The sequence below is a fragment of the Ranitomeya imitator genome, unplaced genomic scaffold, assembly GCF_032444005.1.
Source record: "Ranitomeya imitator isolate aRanImi1 unplaced genomic scaffold, aRanImi1.pri SCAFFOLD_288, whole genome shotgun sequence".
Taxonomy (NCBI): Eukaryota; Metazoa; Chordata; class Amphibia; order Anura; family Dendrobatidae; genus Ranitomeya; species Ranitomeya imitator.
The window spans coordinates 42,403-66,583 of NW_027193636.1; the positions used below are offsets into that span (position 1 = coordinate 42,403).

General features: G+C 44.2%; 15 non-coding genes and 1 pseudogene across 15 annotated transcripts; all 16 read right to left on the reverse strand.

Moving 5' to 3' along the window:
• Positions 1 to 379: 379 nt before the first annotated feature.
• LOC138653823 (U2 spliceosomal RNA) lies at positions 380 to 572 on the reverse strand. Its single transcript, XR_011316039.1, has one exon. It is a non-coding gene; the product is annotated as a U2 spliceosomal RNA (small nuclear RNA).
• A 977-nt stretch (positions 573 to 1,549) lies between these two features.
• On the reverse strand, positions 1,550 to 1,742 carry LOC138653824 (U2 spliceosomal RNA). The gene has a single exon (XR_011316040.1). It is a non-coding gene; the product is annotated as a U2 spliceosomal RNA (small nuclear RNA).
• A 977-nt stretch (positions 1,743 to 2,719) lies between these two features.
• Positions 2,720 to 2,912, reverse strand: LOC138653825 (U2 spliceosomal RNA). Its single transcript, XR_011316041.1, has one exon. It is a non-coding gene; the product is annotated as a U2 spliceosomal RNA (small nuclear RNA).
• A 977-nt stretch (positions 2,913 to 3,889) lies between these two features.
• Positions 3,890 to 4,082, reverse strand: LOC138653827 (U2 spliceosomal RNA). Its single transcript, XR_011316043.1, has one exon. It is a non-coding gene; the product is annotated as a U2 spliceosomal RNA (small nuclear RNA).
• A 981-nt stretch (positions 4,083 to 5,063) lies between these two features.
• LOC138653843 (U2 spliceosomal RNA) lies at positions 5,064 to 5,293 on the reverse strand (annotated as a pseudogene).
• A 6,146-nt stretch (positions 5,294 to 11,439) lies between these two features.
• On the reverse strand, positions 11,440 to 11,632 carry LOC138653828 (U2 spliceosomal RNA). Its single transcript, XR_011316044.1, has one exon. It is a non-coding gene; the product is annotated as a U2 spliceosomal RNA (small nuclear RNA).
• A 977-nt stretch (positions 11,633 to 12,609) lies between these two features.
• On the reverse strand, positions 12,610 to 12,802 carry LOC138653829 (U2 spliceosomal RNA). The gene has a single exon (XR_011316045.1). It is a non-coding gene; the product is annotated as a U2 spliceosomal RNA (small nuclear RNA).
• A 977-nt stretch (positions 12,803 to 13,779) lies between these two features.
• LOC138653830 (U2 spliceosomal RNA) lies at positions 13,780 to 13,972 on the reverse strand. Its single transcript, XR_011316046.1, has one exon. It is a non-coding gene; the product is annotated as a U2 spliceosomal RNA (small nuclear RNA).
• A 977-nt stretch (positions 13,973 to 14,949) lies between these two features.
• LOC138653831 (U2 spliceosomal RNA) lies at positions 14,950 to 15,142 on the reverse strand. The gene has a single exon (XR_011316047.1). It is a non-coding gene; the product is annotated as a U2 spliceosomal RNA (small nuclear RNA).
• Positions 15,143 to 16,119: 977 nt separating this feature from the next.
• On the reverse strand, positions 16,120 to 16,312 carry LOC138653832 (U2 spliceosomal RNA). The gene has a single exon (XR_011316048.1). It is a non-coding gene; the product is annotated as a U2 spliceosomal RNA (small nuclear RNA).
• Positions 16,313 to 17,289: 977 nt separating this feature from the next.
• LOC138653833 (U2 spliceosomal RNA) lies at positions 17,290 to 17,482 on the reverse strand. Its single transcript, XR_011316049.1, has one exon. It is a non-coding gene; the product is annotated as a U2 spliceosomal RNA (small nuclear RNA).
• Positions 17,483 to 18,459: 977 nt separating this feature from the next.
• LOC138653834 (U2 spliceosomal RNA) lies at positions 18,460 to 18,652 on the reverse strand. Its single transcript, XR_011316050.1, has one exon. It is a non-coding gene; the product is annotated as a U2 spliceosomal RNA (small nuclear RNA).
• A 977-nt stretch (positions 18,653 to 19,629) lies between these two features.
• LOC138653835 (U2 spliceosomal RNA) lies at positions 19,630 to 19,822 on the reverse strand. The gene has a single exon (XR_011316051.1). It is a non-coding gene; the product is annotated as a U2 spliceosomal RNA (small nuclear RNA).
• A 977-nt stretch (positions 19,823 to 20,799) lies between these two features.
• Positions 20,800 to 20,992, reverse strand: LOC138653836 (U2 spliceosomal RNA). The gene has a single exon (XR_011316052.1). It is a non-coding gene; the product is annotated as a U2 spliceosomal RNA (small nuclear RNA).
• A 976-nt stretch (positions 20,993 to 21,968) lies between these two features.
• Positions 21,969 to 22,161, reverse strand: LOC138653838 (U2 spliceosomal RNA). The gene has a single exon (XR_011316054.1). It is a non-coding gene; the product is annotated as a U2 spliceosomal RNA (small nuclear RNA).
• A 976-nt stretch (positions 22,162 to 23,137) lies between these two features.
• LOC138653839 (U2 spliceosomal RNA) lies at positions 23,138 to 23,330 on the reverse strand. Its single transcript, XR_011316055.1, has one exon. It is a non-coding gene; the product is annotated as a U2 spliceosomal RNA (small nuclear RNA).
• Positions 23,331 to 24,181: the final 851 nt, after the last annotated feature.

Genomic DNA, 24,181 nt, shown 5'->3' on the forward strand with positions numbered 1-24,181 from the left:
ACACTGTAAGAAAGGCCTAATTCAGGCCTACATCTTAACACACCTGTGGCAGCAACCAGGAAAGACTGAAAATTGATTGCCTGATTGATTGATTGATTGCCTATTGAATGCAATGCAATGCTTGACATACATACATACATACATACATACATACATACATACATACATACATACATACATACATACAGAGGTGAAAGCAAGGCACACAAAATGTTGCAATTAGGCAAGTGAAATCGAGCAGCATGCTACATTTGGCAGCCAGCGGCATGTGAAATGTGCTTCCTTAACAACCCTGAAATAAATTCCCATCTAGGGTTCCAAGACAACTTGCTGTGCTGACTAATTTCCATTCAATCTGTTTTTAGAAACCGGATCAGAGAAGGAGTGCACTGTTCCCGGAGAGACTGCAATAGCGGGTCAATGCGTGGAGTGGACTGAGCAAGCTCCATTTCCAGCTCCCTGTTCCAAAAAGCCATTTAATATATGGTCCCCACATGGGGGACGTATCAGATATTAAACTGATAAGAACAGATACTACACTTGATCTTAGCCATAGGAGGCCGAGAAGCGATGGCCTGAAATGGTTGGCCATTTCAGACGCACCCAGGCCTACAACCGACACCCATTGTGGAGACCGAGCCAAAGATTGCCGCAAGGAAGACATTTTCAGAAACTCTGGATGCATTCTCAATGACAGTTCGGGTGTGCTTGGGTTTTGGTCGGTTGTTTGGCTGTGTGTGTCTGTGTGTGCTCGTTGAAGCTGCGCCCAACGCGTTTTGAATCTGCATAACTCTGCCCACTTTGACACACCCACCATCCCCATTGTGACTGCAGGTGAAGGTTCCGTGCTAAGATTCTATCGACTGCAGGCAGCGCACCTGGTTGGTCAAAAGCATTAGAATACTCCTCACACAGGTGTATCTACAAGACACAAGACTAGCAGATTCGAGATCAGCACAGACACCAGTTTTCCTTTTTTTCAAATACCTATCATACACCGCATTTCAAAGTCGGTGGTCCACAAGAGGTAAACAATGTCTTCCAAAAGAATTCATGATCGGTGGTCACAAATGTGGTATGTATGGCAGAACTACTCATTGGATGCTTCAATTTAAATACCAAGTGCTGACAGCAGGCAGGGGCCTAATTCTGTAGATGGCACAGTATATTTGCTACACTGTAAGAAAGGCCTAATTCAGGCCTACATCTTAACACACCTGTGGCAGCAACCAGGAAAGACTGAAAATTGATTGCCTGATTGATTGATTGATTGCCTATTGAATGCAATGCAATGCTTGACATACATACATACATACATACATACATACATACATACATACATACATACATACATACAGAGGTGAAAGCAAGGCACACAAAATGTTGCAATTAGGCAAGTGAAATCGAGCAGCATGCTACATTTGGCAGCCAGCGGCATGTGAAATGTGCTTCCTTAACAACCCTGAAATAAATTCCCATCTAGGGTTCCAAGACAACTTGCTGTGCTGACTAATTTCCATTCAATCTGTTTTTAGAAACCGGATCAGAGAAGGAGTGCACTGTTCCCGGAGAGACTGCAATAGCGGGTCAATGCGTGGAGTGGACTGAGCAAGCTCCATTTCCAGCTCCCTGTTCCAAAAAGCCATTTAATATATGGTCCCCACATGGGGGACGTATCAGATATTAAACTGATAAGAACAGATACTACACTTGATCTTAGCCATAGGAGGCCGAGAAGCGATGGCCTGAAATGGTTGGCCATTTCAGACGCACCCAGGCCTACAACCGACACCCATTGTGGAGACCGAGCCAAAGATTGCCGCAAGGAAGACATTTTCAGAAACTCTGGATGCATTCTCAATGACAGTTCGGGTGTGCTTGGGTTTTGGTCGGTTGTTTGGCTGTGTGTGTCTGTGTGTGCTCGTTGAAGCTGCGCCCAACGCGTTTTGAATCTGCATAACTCTGCCCACTTTGACACACCCACCATCCCCATTGTGACTGCAGGTGAAGGTTCCGTGCTAAGATTCTATCGACTGCAGGCAGCGCACCTGGTTGGTCAAAAGCATTAGAATACTCCTCACACAGGTGTATCTACAAGACACAAGACTAGCAGATTCGAGATCAGCACAGACACCAGTTTTCCTTTTTTTCAAATACCTATCATACACCGCATTTCAAAGTCGGTGGTCCACAAGAGGTAAACAATGTCTTCCAAAAGAATTCATGATCGGTGGTCACAAATGTGGTATGTATGGCAGAACTACTCATTGGATGCTTCAATTTAAATACCAAGTGCTGACAGCAGGCAGGGGCCTAATTCTGTAGATGGCACAGTATATTTGCTACACTGTAAGAAAGGCCTAATTCAGGCCTACATCTTAACACACCTGTGGCAGCAACCAGGAAAGACTGAAAATTGATTGCCTGATTGATTGATTGATTGCCTATTGAATGCAATGCAATGCTTGACATACATACATACATACATACATACATACATACATACATACATACATACATACATACAGAGGTGAAAGCAAGGCACACAAAATGTTGCAATTAGGCAAGTGAAATCGAGCAGCATGCTACATTTGGCAGCCAGCGGCATGTGAAATGTGCTTCCTTAACAACCCTGAAATAAATTCCCATCTAGGGTTCCAAGACAACTTGCTGTGCTGACTAATTTCCATTCAATCTGTTTTTAGAAACCGGATCAGAGAAGGAGTGCACTGTTCCCGGAGAGACTGCAATAGCGGGTCAATGCGTGGAGTGGACTGAGCAAGCTCCATTTCCAGCTCCCTGTTCCAAAAAGCCATTTAATATATGGTCCCCACATGGGGGACGTATCAGATATTAAACTGATAAGAACAGATACTACACTTGATCTTAGCCATAGGAGGCCGAGAAGCGATGGCCTGAAATGGTTGGCCATTTCAGACGCACCCAGGCCTACAACCGACACCCATTGTGGAGACCGAGCCAAAGATTGCCGCAAGGAAGACATTTTCAGAAACTCTGGATGCATTCTCAATGACAGTTCGGGTGTGCTTGGGTTTTGGTCGGTTGTTTGGCTGTGTGTGTCTGTGTGTGCTCGTTGAAGCTGCGCCCAACGCGTTTTGAATCTGCATAACTCTGCCCACTTTGACACACCCACCATCCCCATTGTGACTGCAGGTGAAGGTTCCGTGCTAAGATTCTATCGACTGCAGGCAGCGCACCTGGTTGGTCAAAAGCATTAGAATACTCCTCACACAGGTGTATCTACAAGACACAAGACTAGCAGATTCGAGATCAGCACAGACACCAGTTTTCCTTTTTTTCAAATACCTATCATACACCGCATTTCAAAGTCGGTGGTCCACAAGAGGTAAACAATGTCTTCCAAAAGAATTCATGATCGGTGGTCACAAATGTGGTATGTATGGCAGAACTACTCATTGGATGCTTCAATTTAAATACCAAGTGCTGACAGCAGGCAGGGGCCTAATTCTGTAGATGGCACAGTATATTTGCTACACTGTAAGAAAGGCCTAATTCAGGCCTACATCTTAACACACCTGTGGCAGCAACCAGGAAAGACTGAAAATTGATTGCCTGATTGATTGATTGATTGCCTATTGAATGCAATGCAATGCTTGACATACATACATACATACATACATACATACATACATACATACATACATACATACATACAGAGGTGAAAGCAAGGCACACAAAATGTTGCAATTAGGCAAGTGAAATCGAGCAGCATGCTACATTTGGCAGCCAGCGGCATGTGAAATGTGCTTCCTTAACAACCCTGAAATAAATTCCCATCTAGGGTTCCAAGACAACTTGCTGTGCTGACTAATTTCCATTCAATCTGTTTTTAGAAACCGGATCAGAGAAGGAGTGCACTGTTCCCGGAGAGACTGCAATAGCGGGTCAATGCGTGGAGTGGACTGAGCAAGCTCCATTTCCAGCTCCCTGTTCCAAAAAGCCATTTAATATATGGTCCCCACATGGGGGACGTATCAGATATTAAACTGATAAGAACAGATACTACACTTGATCTTAGCCATAGGAGGCCGAGAAGCGATGGCCTGAAATGGTTGGCCATTTCAGACGCACCCAGGCCTACAACCGACACCCATTGTGGAGACCGAGCCAAAGATTGCCGCAAGGAAGACATTTTCAGAAACTCTGGATGCATTCTCAATGACAGTTCGGGTGTGCTTGGGTTTTGGTCGGTTGTTTGGCTGTGTGTGTCTGTGTGTGCTCGTTGAAGCTGCGCCCAACGCGTTTTGAATCTGCATAACTCTGCCCACTTTGACACACCCACCATCCCCATTGTGACTGCAGGTGAAGGTTCCGTGCTAAGATTCTATCGACTGCAGGCAGCGCACCTGGTTGGTCAAAAGCATTAGAATACTCCTCACACAGGTGTATCTACAAGACACAAGACTAGCAGATTCGAGATCAGCACAGACACCAGTTTTCCTTTTTTTCAAATACCTATCATACACCGCATTTCAAAGTCGGTGGTCCACAAGAGGTAAACAATGTCTTCCAAAAGAATTCATGATCGGTGGTCACAAATGTGGTATGTATGGCAGAACTACTCATTGGATGCTTCAATTTAAATACCAAGTGCTGACAGCAGGCAGGGGCCTAATTCTGTAGATGGCACAGTATATTTGCTACACTGTAAGAAAGGCCTAATTCAGGCCTACATCTTAACACACCTGTGGCAGCAACCAGGAAAGACTGAAAATTGATTGCCTGATTGATTGATTGATTGCCTATTGAATGCAATGCAATGCTTGACATACATACATACATACATACATACATACATACATACATACATACATACATACATACATACAGAGGTGAAAGCAAGGCACACAAAATGTTGCAATTAGGCAAGTGAAATCGAGCAGCATGCTACATTTGGCAGCCAGCGGCATGTGAAATGTGCTTCCTTAACAACCCTGAAATAAATTCCCATCTAGGGTTCCAAGACAACTTGCTGTGCTGACTAATTTCCATTCAATCTGTTTTTAGAAACCGGATCAGAGAAGGAGTGCACTGTTCCCGGAGAGACTGCAATAGCGGGTCAATGCGTGGAGTGGACTGAGCAAGCTCCATTTCCAGCTCCCTGTTCCAAAAAGCCATTTAATATATGGTCCCCACATGGGGGACGTATCAGATATTAAACTGATAAGAACAGATTTTTTTTTTTTTTTTTTTTTTTTTTTTTTTTCTCCCTCAGATGGGGAATTTCACGGTCTAGAAATCCAAAACCGAAGAAACATACCCAAACAGCTGTGTCAAAATTGAAACACAAAAAGCCGTTCCCATCATCATCGGAAAAATCTTTCTTTTTTCAAAATACATATTTACATAACAAAAGAACAAATCAAGAAGTATTAACAAAATATCTCCACTTTTTAACCTTCCAAATTCCTTCCGCATCCACCTCCCCCTTCCTTTTCTTATCCCACAAAAAACAAACATATATCTTCCCCAAAATCACCTTCACGGTATTTCTAACCTCAATATTCTTCCTCTTGAACACATGCACATTTCTCACATCCCATAACACTTCCTTTATACATGCAAGCATTAACCACAACACTCTCTCCTTCACTCCATCACACAACCCTAAACCAAACATGAACAACTCAAAGGATAAAAAATTCACACCACACAGTTCTTTGCACAAAGGACCCATTCTTCCAATCACATCTCTAGCATACTGACAATTCCAGAACACATGTATTACACTTTCACACCCACCACAACCTTCTCTCGGACACCTCTCACTCCTCACTAAACCCCTATTTCTCTGAAACTCTCTTACTGGTAACACTCCATGCAATGACTGCCACACAATCTCACTCTGTCTGTTTGTCATACCATCCATCCGTACTTTCTTCCACACCTTTTGTACATCAGCTCCTCTAACCATATTGATATCACACTCTATCTCTCTACACTCAATCATTCTATACACAGCCTTCTTCTTTTCCACTAGTCTTACATCCACATCACACAACTCATACTTCACCAAAAACTTATAAACCCACACATACCATACAGGAACCTCAAAAGCAACCGGACACCTCAAATCCCTTTCTCTCCATTTTAACTTAAACAGATACGCTCCAAATAAATACCTACACATAGATGAAAATTTCCCATCCGCCCTTATCACTTTCAGCACATACACAACAATATTCACACCAAAAAAAACTTCCAAATTTGGAAAACCCAACCCACCTTTCTCCAATCTCTTCACCAAAATTTCTCTCCTAGCCCTCTCCATCTTTGAATTCCATAAAAACACAAACAGAATCCTATTCAAACTCCTCACACACATATACCCTGGTGGAAACACTACTGCTACATACAAAAAAATCGGCAACACCACACTCTTTATAACTAAGATCTTTCCAAAAAACGTAAGGTTTCTCAACCTCCAAAAACACAGCTTCCGCTCAACCTTCTCTTTCGCATCATTCCAACTTTCCTTCCCATCCAACTTCTCTGAAAACTTCACACCCAATATTTTAATAGGCCCATTAACCACATTCACTCCAACATCCCTACTTAAAACACCATTTCCAAATACCTTACACTCACTCTTTTCCCAATTAACCTTAAATGCAGACGCACCACAAAAAAAGGACACTAATAACTTCACCCGCCTCACCGAACATTCTGAATCGCACAATACACACACATCATCCATATAACCACTAACTTTCCACTCTCTACCCCCTCCTCCTGGCACTTGCACGCCCCTAACCACCTTATCTTTCCTCAGCATACACAACAAAGGCTCAATTGCACAAATAAAGGCCACAGGTGACAAAGGACACCCTTGACGAACCCCTGAAAAGACATTCACTCTCCTTCCCACATAACCATTCATCAAAACACAACTGTAAATATCCTTATATAAACTCCTCACTCTCCCAACAAAATCAGCTGGAAAACCCATTCTTAGCAACACACTAAACAAAAACCCATGCGATAATCTATCATACGCCTTCTCAAAATCTAAACTCAACAAAAACGCACTCTTCTTTCGCCCCATACAGTCCCATAGACAATCTCTTAGCATACACACACAATCATGTATACGCCTCCCAGGTACCGCACAACACTGTTCATCCCCAATCACACTCTCTATCACATCACGCATCCTATTCGCCATTAATTTTGCATAGATTTTATAATCACAGTTTAATAACGTTATCGGCCTCCAATTCCTCAAACTCTTCAAATCCCCCTTTTTAGGTATCAACACAACCATTCCCGCACGCATACTCTCAGCCACCTCCATATTTAACCACATATACTTACACACCTCCACAAAGTCATTACCAATCACATCCCACATCACTCGATAAAACTCTACTGGGAGACCATCCTCCCCTGGCGTCTTATTTAGCGCCATACTATTCATCACCTTCCACACCTCATCACTAGTCACCTCACACATCACACTCTCCCTTTCCGTCTCAGACAACTTACTTTCTAACATATTTAACACATCACTCTCCAAACCCTCATCCCTCCACTTCACTGCATACAACTCCTCATAGAACTTAGCCACCTCTTCACACATATCCTCACCACTCACTTCTCTTCCATCCTCCCCATTCAGCACACTCATACTCTGTTTCTTCCCAAACACCTTTTTAAAGAAAAAACGTGAACATTTCTCATCATGTTCCATTTTGTCAATTTTTGCTCTAAAAACTATACTCCTCCCTTTCTCTAACAAAAAGTCATTAATTTCCTTTTTCACCTGTAATATCTCTTCTTCCACTTCCATTCCTCCTTCCCTCAACTTATACAATACACTCAAACGTGCATTCAATTTAACAAAATTCTCTCTTTTAATAGCTGCACACTTATACCCTAAACTTTTAAAGAATATTTTTGTTTGTCTCTTCACCCAATCCCACCAAACACAAACATTCCCAAAACCATTTTTACGCTTACACCACCCTTCATACCGTCTTGCATACTCCTTTCTCACATCTTCACTCTCTAACAACTTCACATTTAACTTCCACAACCCTTTCCCAAACACTCCACCAACCTTTATATCCACCTCACACTTCATACACACATGATCAGAAAACAAAACATTTTCTTGCTTATAATCAACAGCAGTTATATTTTTTGAAATAAAGCAATAATCCAACCTAGATTGCACCCTTCCACTCTCAGAAAAAAAAGTATTCAACACAGGACTCACACTACACACACGCTGCATATCACCCAGATCAAAATCACTCACTAACTCCAACAAAGCCTTCCCTGACACATCCACATTCACTTTCCCCACATCACAATTCATATCCCCCACAACCACTACAGGCATCCTCCCTGGAACAAAAAGCTTAACTTTTTCAAATAAAGCTTTACGCTCATTCTTATCAACCGGCGCATAAATATTAATAACACAAAACTTTACATTCCTATACTCAAAATTAGCCAAAATACACCTCCCTACCTCAATCACCAGATAATCATTCAAAACCACCTCTCTCCCTTTAACCAATATTCCCACCCCATCATTCTTATTACATGCACTCCCTGACCACACAGACGCACCATAAGACCATTCATCCCCTTTCACACCATCCACTACCCCACACTCTTGTAAACAAAAAATAGATGCATTTTGCATAGCTAAAAACTCAAAAATTGCAGCTCTCCTAACTTTACTTTTAAAGACTCTAACATTTTGTGAAATTATGGTAAACCCCATATTTACAAAATCCACACTTCAACTAACTACACAGAAAATAAAAGCCTTTGGCCTAAGCCAAAGCTCACAAGAGAAAAAAACAACACATTTAGTGCAGTATATGGCAACACTATCCAGCATCACCACTATCCTCCTCCACCATCTGAATTGAACAACAAGTGTCTGACCCACTGATCTCACCACCCTCAGTCCTCCTTCTTGCAGGGCCAATCTTTCTCTGAGGAGTACTACTCTCCACCTCCTCATCATCTCCATCATCCTCCCGCCGACTCTTTTTTGCAGCTCTATCGTCATCTGACTCAAACTCCTCAATATGTTCGGGATTAGACAAATGCTCAGGGCTATCCACCTCCGAAATTTGCGCATCGCTCTCCGCGGCGTCCATTGCCTCACTAAAAGTCATTATTTCAGGCAACTGCCCCTGCACTTCCATTTCAGGAAGATGCGCCTCCACCTCTGCAGCTGCCCTCCAAAACTCCTTCTCTTCCCTCCTCCACTCTTTTTCCTTCTTTTTCTTCTTCTTTTCCTCCTTTTTCTCCTCTTTCTCTGCCCTAGAACATGGCCTCAGACTCACACTCTCTGAATCTGGAGGGGGCATGGCTCTACTCGCACTCCGCCTCCTTCTCTCTTCCTCCTCCCTCTCAATCCTTGCAACTTCTTTTACAATTCTTGCCCTTTCCCTCCTGGCCAACTCTTCCTCCATTTGCTCTTTGTCGGACCGCCTAGGTGCACTATTGGGACAGTCTTTATACATATGTGTACTACTCCCACAGACATCACAGGTTTTAGGCGAAGGACATTGGTTAGCAGCATGCCCCTCTTTCCTGCAATTTCGGCAACACTGTCCTTTAGTACACTCTGTCTGTACATGTCCGAAACAAAAACATTTTCTACAGAAACGAGGCTGTCCTGGGTACGTCAAAAAGCCTCTGTGACCTGCCACAGAGAAATTTGCAGGAGGGTGCCTGAAACCACCCACACTATCAGGGTCCCTCTTCAATTTAACACGAAACGTATATTTACAGTTGAAGATGCCCAAGATATTCACCTGCCGTTCTCCTAACTTTACATACTCACAATATTGCGAGAGAAAGCTCTGCAACAAAGCCGGGTCCGTGAAGGGGTTATACACAGTCACAGTTACCTCTTTTTCTTGTAACCCAAACAGTGGTATCCAGCCAACTCCTTCCAGAAGAGGATCCTCAGCATTAGCCCGTAGCCACTCAAACACATTCAGGCAAACGTTTTGGTCCACAAAAGTCACGTCGTAATTACCTTGACGAGGAAATTCGTTGCAACTGAAGATCTCCGTACGCTTTGCTCCAGCCTTTTCCTCGATGAGATCCCGGATGATGAATACCACGTTGTTCTTGGCTCCATTGCTCGGGTCCACGGTCAACCGGATGGTGTTCTTGACAAAATTCATAGCGATGGACTGTCGGTATATTCTACCACAGCAGAAAGAAGAAAACTTCCCACGAGGGACGTCACTCGGACACGGCCTATAGCCGGGGGATCACAACCGGATGCAAGGGGACTAAGCCGACTCCCCAATAGCAGCAGGGGGGTGAAGTCCCACCAGAGGTGAGACGATCCCCCCAGGCCAAGGAGCCGGGTACCCCAAGCACCTCTCAGCCAAGACCAGGGCAATAAACCCTGATCTTAGCCAAAAGGCCGAGAAGCGATGGCCTGAAATGGTTGGCCATTTCAGACGCACCCAGGCCTACAACCGACACCCATTGTGGAGACCGAGCCAAAGATTGCCGCAAGGAAGACATTTTCAGAAACTCTGGATGCATTCTCAATGACAGTTCGGGTGTGCTTGGGTTTTGGTCGGTTGTTTGGCTGTGTGTGTCTGTGTGTGCTCGTTGAAGCTGCGCCCAACGCGTTTTGAATCTGCATAACTCTGCCCACTTTGACACACCCACCATCCCCATTGTGACTGCAGGTGAAGGTTCCGTGCTAAGATTCTATCGACTGCAGGCAGCGCACCTGGTTGGTCAAAAGCATTAGAATACTCCTCACACAGGTGTATCTACAAGACACAAGACTAGCAGATTCGAGATCAGCACAGACACCAGTTTTCCTTTTTTTCAAATACCTATCATACACCGCATTTCAAAGTCGGTGGTCCACAAGAGGTAAACAATGTCTTCCAAAAGAATTCATGATCGGTGGTCACAAATGTGGTATGTATGGCAGAACTACTCATTGGATGCTTCAATTTAAATACCAAGTGCTGACAGCAGGCAGGGGCCTAATTCTGTAGATGGCACAGTATATTTGCTACACTGTAAGAAAGGCCTAATTCAGGCCTACATCTTAACACACCTGTGGCAGCAACCAGGAAAGACTGAAAATTGATTGCCTGATTGATTGATTGATTGCCTATTGAATGCAATGCAATGCTTGACATACATACATACATACATACATACATACATACATACATACATACATACATACATACAGAGGTGAAAGCAAGGCACACAAAATGTTGCAATTAGGCAAGTGAAATCGAGCAGCATGCTACATTTGGCAGCCAGCGGCATGTGAAATGTGCTTCCTTAACAACCCTGAAATAAATTCCCATCTAGGGTTCCAAGACAACTTGCTGTGCTGACTAATTTCCATTCAATCTGTTTTTAGAAACCGGATCAGAGAAGGAGTGCACTGTTCCCGGAGAGACTGCAATAGCGGGTCAATGCGTGGAGTGGACTGAGCAAGCTCCATTTCCAGCTCCCTGTTCCAAAAAGCCATTTAATATATGGTCCCCACATGGGGGACGTATCAGATATTAAACTGATAAGAACAGATACTACACTTGATCTTAGCCATAGGAGGCCGAGAAGCGATGGCCTGAAATGGTTGGCCATTTCAGACGCACCCAGGCCTACAACCGACACCCATTGTGGAGACCGAGCCAAAGATTGCCGCAAGGAAGACATTTTCAGAAACTCTGGATGCATTCTCAATGACAGTTCGGGTGTGCTTGGGTTTTGGTCGGTTGTTTGGCTGTGTGTGTCTGTGTGTGCTCGTTGAAGCTGCGCCCAACGCGTTTTGAATCTGCATAACTCTGCCCACTTTGACACACCCACCATCCCCATTGTGACTGCAGGTGAAGGTTCCGTGCTAAGATTCTATCGACTGCAGGCAGCGCACCTGGTTGGTCAAAAGCATTAGAATACTCCTCACACAGGTGTATCTACAAGACACAAGACTAGCAGATTCGAGATCAGCACAGACACCAGTTTTCCTTTTTTTCAAATACCTATCATACACCGCATTTCAAAGTCGGTGGTCCACAAGAGGTAAACAATGTCTTCCAAAAGAATTCATGATCGGTGGTCACAAATGTGGTATGTATGGCAGAACTACTCATTGGATGCTTCAATTTAAATACCAAGTGCTGACAGCAGGCAGGGGCCTAATTCTGTAGATGGCACAGTATATTTGCTACACTGTAAGAAAGGCCTAATTCAGGCCTACATCTTAACACACCTGTGGCAGCAACCAGGAAAGACTGAAAATTGATTGCCTGATTGATTGATTGATTGCCTATTGAATGCAATGCAATGCTTGACATACATACATACATACATACATACATACATACATACATACATACATACATACATACAGAGGTGAAAGCAAGGCACACAAAATGTTGCAATTAGGCAAGTGAAATCGAGCAGCATGCTACATTTGGCAGCCAGCGGCATGTGAAATGTGCTTCCTTAACAACCCTGAAATAAATTCCCATCTAGGGTTCCAAGACAACTTGCTGTGCTGACTAATTTCCATTCAATCTGTTTTTAGAAACCGGATCAGAGAAGGAGTGCACTGTTCCCGGAGAGACTGCAATAGCGGGTCAATGCGTGGAGTGGACTGAGCAAGCTCCATTTCCAGCTCCCTGTTCCAAAAAGCCATTTAATATATGGTCCCCACATGGGGGACGTATCAGATATTAAACTGATAAGAACAGATACTACACTTGATCTTAGCCATAGGAGGCCGAGAAGCGATGGCCTGAAATGGTTGGCCATTTCAGACGCACCCAGGCCTACAACCGACACCCATTGTGGAGACCGAGCCAAAGATTGCCGCAAGGAAGACATTTTCAGAAACTCTGGATGCATTCTCAATGACAGTTCGGGTGTGCTTGGGTTTTGGTCGGTTGTTTGGCTGTGTGTGTCTGTGTGTGCTCGTTGAAGCTGCGCCCAACGCGTTTTGAATCTGCATAACTCTGCCCACTTTGACACACCCACCATCCCCATTGTGACTGCAGGTGAAGGTTCCGTGCTAAGATTCTATCGACTGCAGGCAGCGCACCTGGTTGGTCAAAAGCATTAGAATACTCCTCACACAGGTGTATCTACAAGACACAAGACTAGCAGATTCGAGATCAGCACAGACACCAGTTTTCCTTTTTTTCAAATACCTATCATACACCGCATTTCAAAGTCGGTGGTCCACAAGAGGTAAACAATGTCTTCCAAAAGAATTCATGATCGGTGGTCACAAATGTGGTATGTATGGCAGAACTACTCATTGGATGCTTCAATTTAAATACCAAGTGCTGACAGCAGGCAGGGGCCTAATTCTGTAGATGGCACAGTATATTTGCTACACTGTAAGAAAGGCCTAATTCAGGCCTACATCTTAACACACCTGTGGCAGCAACCAGGAAAGACTGAAAATTGATTGCCTGATTGATTGATTGATTGCCTATTGAATGCAATGCAATGCTTGACATACATACATACATACATACATACATACATACATACATACATACATACATACATACAGAGGTGAAAGCAAGGCACACAAAATGTTGCAATTAGGCAAGTGAAATCGAGCAGCATGCTACATTTGGCAGCCAGCGGCATGTGAAATGTGCTTCCTTAACAACCCTGAAATAAATTCCCATCTAGGGTTCCAAGACAACTTGCTGTGCTGACTAATTTCCATTCAATCTGTTTTTAGAAACCGGATCAGAGAAGGAGTGCACTGTTCCCGGAGAGACTGCAATAGCGGGTCAATGCGTGGAGTGGACTGAGCAAGCTCCATTTCCAGCTCCCTGTTCCAAAAAGCCATTTAATATATGGTCCCCACATGGGGGACGTATCAGATATTAAACTGATAAGAACAGATACTACACTTGATCTTAGCCATAGGAGGCCGAGAAGCGATGGCCTGAAATGGTTGGCCATTTCAGACGCACCCAGGCCTACAACCGACACCCATTGTGGAGACCGAGCCAAAGATTGCCGCAAGGAAGACATTTTCAGAAACTCTGGATGCATTCTCAATGACAGTTCGGGTGTGCTTGGGTTTTGGTCGGTTGTTTGGCTGTGTGTGTCTGTGTGTGCTCGTTGAAGCTGCGCCCAACGCGTTTTGAATCTGCATAACTCTGCCCACTTTGACACACCCACCATCCCCATTGTGACTGCAGGTGAAGGTTCCGTGCTAAGATTCTATCGACTGCAGGCAGCGCACCTGGTTGGTCAAAAGCATTAGAATACTCCTCACACAGGTGTATCTACAAGACACAAGACTAGCAGATTCGAGATCAGCACAGACACCAGTTTTCCTTTTTTTCAAATACCTATCATACACCGCATTTCAAAGTCGGTGGTCCACAAGAGGTAAACAATGTCTTCCAAAAGAATTCATGATCGGTGGTCACAAATGTGGTATGTATGGCAGAACTACTCATTGGATGCTTCAATTTAAATACCAAGTGCTGACAGCAGGCAGGGGCCTAATTCTGTAGATGGCACAGTATATTTGCTACACTGTAAGAAAGGCCTAATTCAGGCCTACATCTTAACACACCTGTGGCAGCAACCAGGAAAGACTGAAAATTGATTGCCTGATTGATTGATTGATTGCCTATTGAATGCAATGCAATGCTTGACATACATACATACATACATACATACATACATACATACATACATACATACATACATACAGAGGTGAAAGCAAGGCACACAAAATGTTGCAATTAGGCAAGTGAAATCGAGCAGCATGCTACATTTGGCAGCCAGCGGCATGTGAAATGTGCTTCCTTAACAACCCTGAAATAAATTCCCATCTAGGGTTCCAAGACAACTTGCTGTGCTGACTAATTTCCATTCAATCTGTTTTTAGAAACCGGATCAGAGAAGGAGTGCACTGTTCCCGGAGAGACTGCAATAGCGGGTCAATGCGTGGAGTGGACTGAGCAAGCTCCATTTCCAGCTCCCTGTTCCAAAAAGCCATTTAATATATGGTCCCCACATGGGGGACGTATCAGATATTAAACTGATAAGAACAGATACTACACTTGATCTTAGCCATAGGAGGCCGAGAAGCGATGGCCTGAAATGGTTGGCCATTTCAGACGCACCCAGGCCTACAACCGACACCCATTGTGGAGACCGAGCCAAAGATTGCCGCAAGGAAGACATTTTCAGAAACTCTGGATGCATTCTCAATGACAGTTCGGGTGTGCTTGGGTTTTGGTCGGTTGTTTGGCTGTGTGTGTCTGTGTGTGCTCGTTGAAGCTGCGCCCAACGCGTTTTGAATCTGCATAACTCTGCCCACTTTGACACACCCACCATCCCCATTGTGACTGCAGGTGAAGGTTCCGTGCTAAGATTCTATCGACTGCAGGCAGCGCACCTGGTTGGTCAAAAGCATTAGAATACTCCTCACACAGGTGTATCTACAAGACACAAGACTAGCAGATTCGAGATCAGCACAGACACCAGTTTTCCTTTTTTTCAAATACCTATCATACACCGCATTTCAAAGTCGGTGGTCCACAAGAGGTAAACAATGTCTTCCAAAAGAATTCATGATCGGTGGTCACAAATGTGGTATGTATGGCAGAACTACTCATTGGATGCTTCAATTTAAATACCAAGTGCTGACAGCAGGCAGGGGCCTAATTCTGTAGATGGCACAGTATATTTGCTACACTGTAAGAAAGGCCTAATTCAGGCCTACATCTTAACACACCTGTGGCAGCAACCAGGAAAGACTGAAAATTGATTGCCTGATTGATTGATTGATTGCCTATTGAATGCAATGCAATGCTTGACATACATACATACATACATACATACATACATACATACATACATACATACATACATACAGAGGTGAAAGCAAGGCACACAAAATGTTGCAATTAGGCAAGTGAAATCGAGCAGCATGCTACATTTGGCAGCCAGCGGCATGTGAAATGTGCTTCCTTAACAACCCTGAAATAAATTCCCATCTAGGGTTCCAAGACAACTTGCTGTGCTGACTAATTTCCATTCAATCTGTTTTTAGAAACCGGATCAGAGAAGGAGTGCACTGTTCCCGGAGAGACTGCAATAGCGGGTCAATGCGTGGAGTGGACTGAGCAAGCTCCATTTCCAGCTCCCTGTTCCAAAAAGCCATTTAATATATGGTCCCCACATGGGGGACGTATCAGATATTAAACTGATAAGAACAGATACTACACTTGATCTTAGCCATAGGAGGCCGAGAAGCGATGGCCTGAAATGGTTGGCCATTTCAGACGCACCCAGGCCTACAACCGACACCCATTGTGGAGACCGAGCCAAAGATTGCCGCAAGGAAGACATTTTCAGAAACTCTGGATGCATTCTCAATGACAGTTCGGGTGTGCTTGGGTTTTGGTCGGTTGTTTGGCTGTGTGTGTCTGTGTGTGCTCGTTGAAGCTGCGCCCAACGCGTTTTGAATCTGCATAACTCTGCCCACTTTGACACACCCACCATCCCCATTGTGACTGCAGGTGAAGGTTCCGTGCTAAGATTCTATCGACTGCAGGCAGCGCACCTGGTTGGTCAAAAGCATTAGAATACTCCTCACACAGGTGTATCTACAAGACACAAGACTAGCAGATTCGAGATCAGCACAGACACCAGTTTTCCTTTTTTTCAAATACCTATCATACACCGCATTTCAAAGTCGGTGGTCCACAAGAGGTAAACAATGTCTTCCAAAAGAATTCATGATCGGTGGTCACAAATGTGGTATGTATGGCAGAACTACTCATTGGATGCTTCAATTTAAATACCAAGTGCTGACAGCAGGCAGGGGCCTAATTCTGTAGATGGCACAGTATATTTGCTACACTGTAAGAAAGGCCTAATTCAGGCCTACATCTTAACACACCTGTGGCAGCAACCAGGAAAGACTGAAAATTGATTGCCTGATTGATTGATTGATTGCCTATTGAATGCAATGCAATGCTTGACATACATACATACATACATACATACATACATACATACATACATACATACATACATACAGAGGTGAAAGCAAGGCACACAAAATGTTGCAATTAGGCAAGTGAAATCGAGCAGCATGCTACATTTGGCAGCCAGCGGCATGTGAAATGTGCTTCCTTAACAACCCTGAAATAAATTCCCATCTAGGGTTCCAAGACAACTTGCTGTGCTGACTAATTTCCATTCAATCTGTTTTTAGAAACCGGATCAGAGAAGGAGTGCACTGTTCCCGGAGAGACTGCAATAGCGGGTCAATGCGTGGAGTGGACTGAGCAAGCTCCATTTCCAGCTCCCTGTTCCAAAAAGCCATTTAATATATGGTCCCCACATGGGGGACGTATCAGATATTAAACTGATAAGAACAGATACTACACTTGATCTTAGCCATAGGAGGCCGAGAAGCGATGGCCTGAAATGGTTGGCCATTTCAGACGCACCCAGGCCTACAACCGACACCCATTGTGGAGACCGAGCCAAAGATTGCCGCAAGGAAGACATTTTCAGAAACTCTGGATGCATTCTCAATGACAGTTCGGGTGTGCTTGGGTTTTGGTCGGTTGTTTGGCTGTGTGTGTCTGTGTGTGCTCGTTGAAGCTGCGCCCAACGCGTTTTGAATCTGCATAACTCTGCCCACTTTGACACACCCACCATCCCCATTGTGACTGCAGGTGAAGGTTCCGTGCTAAGATTCTATCGACTGCAGGCAGCGCACCTGGTTGGTCAAAAGCATTAGAATACTCCTCACACAGGTGTATCTACAAGACACAAGACTAGCAGATTCGAGATCAGCACAGACACCAGTTTTCCTTTTTTTCAAATACCTATCATACACCGCATTTCAAAGTCGGTGGTCCACAAGAGGTAAACAATGTCTTCCAAAAGAATTCATGATCGGTGGTCACAAATGTGGTATGTATGGCAGAACTACTCATTGGATGCTTCAATTTAAATACCAAGTGCTGACAGCAGGCAGGGGCCTAATTCTGTAGATGGCACAGTATATTTGCTACACTGTAAGAAAGGCCTAATTCAGGCCTACATCTTAACACACCTGTGGCAGCAACCAGGAAAGACTGAAAATTGATTGCCTGATTGATTGATTGATTGCCTATTGAATGCAATGCAATGCTTGACATACATACATACATACATACATACATACATACATACATACATACATACATACATACAGAGGTGAAAGCAAGGCACACAAAATGTTGCAATTAGGCAAGTGAAATCGAGCAGCATGCTACATTTGGCAGCCAGCGGCATGTGAAATGTGCTTCCTTAACAACCCTGAAATAAATTCCCATCTAGGGTTCCAAGACAACTTGCTGTGCTGACTAATTTCCATTCAATCTGTTTTTAGAAACCGGATCAGAGAAGGAGTGCACTGTTCCCGGAGAGACTGCAATAGCGGGTCAATGCGTGGAGTGGACTGAGCAAGCTCCATTTCCAGCTCCCTGTTCCAAAAAGCCATTTAATATATGGTCCCCACATGGGGGACGTATCAGATATTAAACTGATAAGAACAGATACTACACTTGATCTTAGCCATAGGAGGCCGAGAAGCGATGGCCTGAAATGGTTGGCCATTTCAGACGCACCCAGGCCTACAACCGACACCCATTGTGGAGACCGAGCCAAAGATTGCCGCAAGGAAGACATTTTCAGAAACTCTGGATGCATTCTCAATGACAGTTCGGGTGTGCTTGGGTTTTGGTCGGTTGTTTGGCTGTGTGTGTCTGTGTGTGCTCGTTGAAGCTGCGCCCAACGCGTTTTGAATCTGCATAACTCTGCCCACTTTGACACACCCACCATCCCCATTGTGACTGCAGGTGAAGGTTCCGTGCTAAGATTCTATCGACTGCAGGCAGCGCACCTGGTTGGTCAAAAGCATTAGAATACTCCTCACACAGGTGTATCTACAAGACACAAGACTAGCAGATTCGAGATCAGCACAGACACCAGTTTTCCTTTTTTTCAAATACCTATCATACACCGCATTTCAAAGTCGGTGGTCCACAAGAGGTAAACAATGTCTTCCAAAAGAATTCATGATCGGTGGTCACAAATGTGGTATGTATGGCAGAACTACTCATTGGATGCTTCAATTTAAATACCAAGTGCTGACAGCAGGCAGGGGCCTAATTCTGTAGATGGCACAGTATATTTGCTACACTGTAAGAAAGGCCTAATTCAGGCCTACATCTTAACACACCTGTGGCAGCAACCAGGAAAGACTGAAAATTGATTGCCTGATTGATTGATTGATTGCCTATTGAATGCAATGCAATGCTTGACATACATACATACATACATACATACATACATACATACATACATACATACATACATACAGAGGTGAAAGCAAGGCACACAAAATGTTGCAATTAGGCAAGTGAAATCGAGCAGCATGCTACATTTGGCAGCCAGCGGCATGTGAAATGTGCTTCCTTAACAACCCTGAAATAAATTCCCATCTAGGGTTCCAAGACAACTTGCTGTGCTGACTAATTTCCATTCAATCTGTTTTTAGAAACCGGATCAGAGAAGGAGTGCACTGTTCCCGGAGAGACTGCAATAGCGGGTCAATGCGTGGAGTGGACTGAGCAAGCTCCATTTCCAGCTCCCTGTTCCAAAAAGCCATTTAATATATGGTCCCCACATGGGGGACGTATCAGATATTAAACTGATAAGAACAGATACTACACTTGATCTTAGCCATAGGAGGCCGAGAAGCGATGGCCTGAAATGGTTGGCCATTTCAGACGCACCCAGGCCTACAACCGACACCCATTGTGGAGACCGAGCCAAAGATTGCCGCAAGGAAGACATTTTCAGAAACTCTGGATGCATTCTCAATGACAGTTCGGGTGTGCTTGGGTTTTGGTCGGTTGTTTGGCTGTGTGTGTCTGTGTGTGCTCGTTGAAGCTGCGCCCAACGCGTTTTGAATCTGCATAACTCTGCCCACTTTGACACACCCACCATCCCCATTGTGACTGCAGGTGAAGGTTCCGTGCTAAGATTCTATCGACTGCAGGCAGCGCACCTGGTTGGTCAAAAGCATTAGAATACTCCTCACACAGGTGTATCTACAAGACACAAGACTAGCAGATTCGAGATCAGCACAGACACCAGTTTTCCTTTTTTTCAAATACCTATCATACACCGCATTTCAAAGTCGGTGGTCCACAAGAGGTAAACAATGTCTTCCAAAAGAATTCATGATCGGTGGTCACAAATGTGGTATGTATGGCAGAACTACTCATTGGATGCTTCAATTTAAATACCAAGTGCTGACAGCAGGCAGGGGCCTAATTCTGTAGATGGCACAGTATATTTGCTACACTGTAAGAAAGGCCTAATTCAGGCCTACATCTTAACACACCTGTGGCAGCAACCAGGAAAGACTGAAAATTGATTGCCTGATTGATTGATTGATTGCCTATTGAATGCAATGCAATGCTTGACATACATACATACATACATACATACATACATACATACATACATACATACATACATACAGAGGTGAAAGCAAGGCACACAAAATGTTGCAATTAGGCAAGTGAAATCGAGCAGCATGCTACATTTGGCAGCCAGCGGCATGTGAAATGTGCTTCCTTAACAACCCTGAAATAAATTCCCATCTAGGGTTCCAAGACAACTTGCTGTGCTGACTAATTTCCATTCAATCTGTTTTTAGAAACCGGATCAGAGAAGGAGTGCACTGTTCCCGGAGAGACTGCAATAGCGGGTCAATGCGTGGAGTGGACTGAGCAAGCTCCATTTCCAGCTCCCTGTTCCAAAAAGCCATTTAATATATGGTCCCCACATGGGGGACGTATCAGATATTAAACTGATAAGAACAGATACTACACTTGATCTTAGCCATAGGAGGCCGAGAAGCGATGGCCTGAAATGGTTGGCCATTCAGACGCACCCAGGCCTACAACCGACACCCATTGTGGAGACCGAGCCAAAGATTGCCGCAAGGAAGACATTTTCAGAAACTCTGGATGCATTCTCAATGACAGTTCGGGTGTGCTTGGGTTTTGGTCGGTTGTTTGGCTGTGTGTGTCTGTGTGTGCTCGTTGAAGCTGCGCCCAACGCGTTTTGAATCTGCATAACTCTGCCCACTTTGACACACCCACCATCCCCATTGTGACTGCAGGTGAAGGTTCCGTGCTAAGATTCTATCGACTGCAGGCAGCGCACCTGGTTGGTCAAAAGCATTAGAATACTCCTCACACAGGTGTATCTACAAGACACAAGACTAGCAGATTCGAGATCAGCACAGACACCAGTTTTCCTTTTTTTCAAATACCTATCATACACCGCATTTCAAAGTCGGTGGTCCACAAGAGGTAAACAATGTCTTCCAAAAGAATTCATGATCGGTGGTCACAAATGTGGTATGTATGGCAGAACTACTCATTGGATGCTTCAATTTAAATACCAAGTGCTGACAGCAGGCAGGGGCCTAATTCTGTAGATGGCACAGTATATTTGCTACACTGTAAGAAAGGCCTAATTCAGGCCTACATCTTAACACACCTGTGGCAGCAACCAGGAAAGACTGAAAATTGATTGCCTGATTGATTGATTGATTGCCTATTGAATGCAATGCAATGCTTGACATACATACATACATACATACATACATACATACATACATACATACATACATACATACAGAGGTGAAAGCAAGGCACACAAAATGTTGCAATTAGGCAAGTGAAATCGAGCAGCATGCTACATTTGGCAGCCAGCGGCATGTGAAATGTGCTTCCTTAACAACCCTGAAATAAATTCCCATCTAGGGTTCCAAGACAACTTGCTGTGCTGACTAATTTCCATTCAATCTGTTTTTAGAAACCGGATCAGAGAAGGAGTGCACTGTTCCCGGAGAGACTGCAATAGCGGGTCAATGCGTGGAGTGGACTGAGCAAGCTCCATTTCCAGCTCCCTGTTCCAAAAAGCCATTTAATATATGGTCCCCACATGGGGGACGTATCAGATATTAAACTGATAAGAACAGATACTACACTTGATCTTAGCCATAGGAGGCCGAGAAGCGATGGCCTGAAATGGTTGGCCATTTCAGACGCACCCAGGCCTACAACCGACACCCATTGTGGAGACCGAGCCAAAGATTGCCGCAAGGAAGACATTTTCAGAAACTCTGGATGCATTCTCAATGACAGTTCGGGTGTGCTTGGGTTTTGGTCGGTTGTTTGGCTGTGTGTGTCTGTGTGTGCTCGTTGAAGCTGCGCCCAACGCGTTTTGAATCTGCATAACTCTGCCCACTTTGACACACCCACCATCCCCATTGTGACTGCAGGTGAAGGTTCCGTGCTAAGATTCTATCGACTGCAGGCAGCGCACCTGGTTGGTCAAAAGCATTAGAATACTCCTCACACAGGTGTATCTACAAGACACAAGACTAGCAGATTCGAGATCAGCACAGACACCAGTTTTCCTTTTTTTCAAATACCTATCATACACCGCATTTCAAAGTCGGTGGTCCACAAGAGGTAAACAATGTCTTCCAAAAGAATTCATGATCGGTGGTCACAAATGTGGTATGTATGGCAGAACTACTCATTGATGCTTCAATTTAAATACCAAGTGCTGACAGCAGGCAGGGGCCTAATTCTGTAGATGGCACAGTATATTTGCTACACTGTAAGAAAGGCCTAATTCAGGCCTACATCTTAACACACCTGTGGCAGCAACCAGGAAAGACTGAAAATTGATTGCCTGATTGATTGATTGATTGCCTATTGAATGCAATGCAATGCTTGACATACATACATACATACATACATACATACATACATACATACATACATACATACATACAGAGGTGAAAGCAAGGCACACAAAATGTTGCAATTAGGCAAGTGAAATCGAGCAGCATGCTACATTTGGCAGCCAGCGGCATGTGAAATGTGCTTCCTTAACAACCCTGAAATAAATTCCCATCTAGGGTTCCAAGACAACTTGCTGTGCTGACTAATTTCCATTCAATCTGTTTTTAGAAACCGGATCAGAGAAGGAGTGCACTGTTCCCGGAGAGACTGCAATAGCGGGTCAATGCGTGGAGTGGACTGAGCAAGCTCCATTTCCAGCTCCCTGTTCCAAAAAGCCATTTAATATATGGTCCCCACATGGGGGACGTATCAGATATTAAACTGATAAGAACAGATACTACACTTGATCTTAGCCATAGGAGGCCGAGAAGCGATGGCCTGAAATGGTTGGCCATTTCAGACGCACCCAGGCCTACAACCGACACCCATTGTGGAGACCGAGCCAAAGATTGCCGCAAGGAAGACATTTTCAGAAACTCTGGATGCATTCTCAATGACAGTTCGGGTGTGCTTGGGTTTTGGTCGGTTGTTTGGCTGTGTGTGTCTGTGTGTGCTCGTTGAAGCTGCGCCCAACGCGTTTTGAATCTGCATAACTCTGCCCACTTTGACACACCCACCATCCCCATTGTGACTGCAGGTGAAGGTTCCGTGCTAAGATTCTATCGACTGCAGGCAGCGCACCTGGTTGGTCAAAAGCATTAGAATACTCCTCACACAGGTGTATCTACAAGACACAAGACTAGCAGATTCGAGATCAGCACAGACACCAGTTTTCCTTTTTTTCAAATACCTATCATACACCGCATTTCAAAGTCGGTGGTCCACAAGAGGTAAACAATGTCTTCCAAAAGAATTCATGATCGGTGGTCACAAATGTGGTATGTATGGCAGAACTACTCATTGGATGCTTCAATTTAAATACCAAGTGCTGACAGCAGGCAGGGGCCTAATTCTGTAGATGGCACAGTATATTTGCTACACTGTAAGAAAGGCCTAATTCAGGCCTACATCTTAACACACCTGTGGCAGCAACCAGGAAAGACTGAAAATTGATTGCCTGATTGATTGATTGATTGCCTATTGAATGCAATGCAATGCTTGACATACATACATACATACATACATACATACATACATACATACATACATACATACATACAGAGGTGAAAGCAAGGCACACAAAATGTTGCAATTAGGCAAGTGAAATCGAGCAGCATGCTACATTT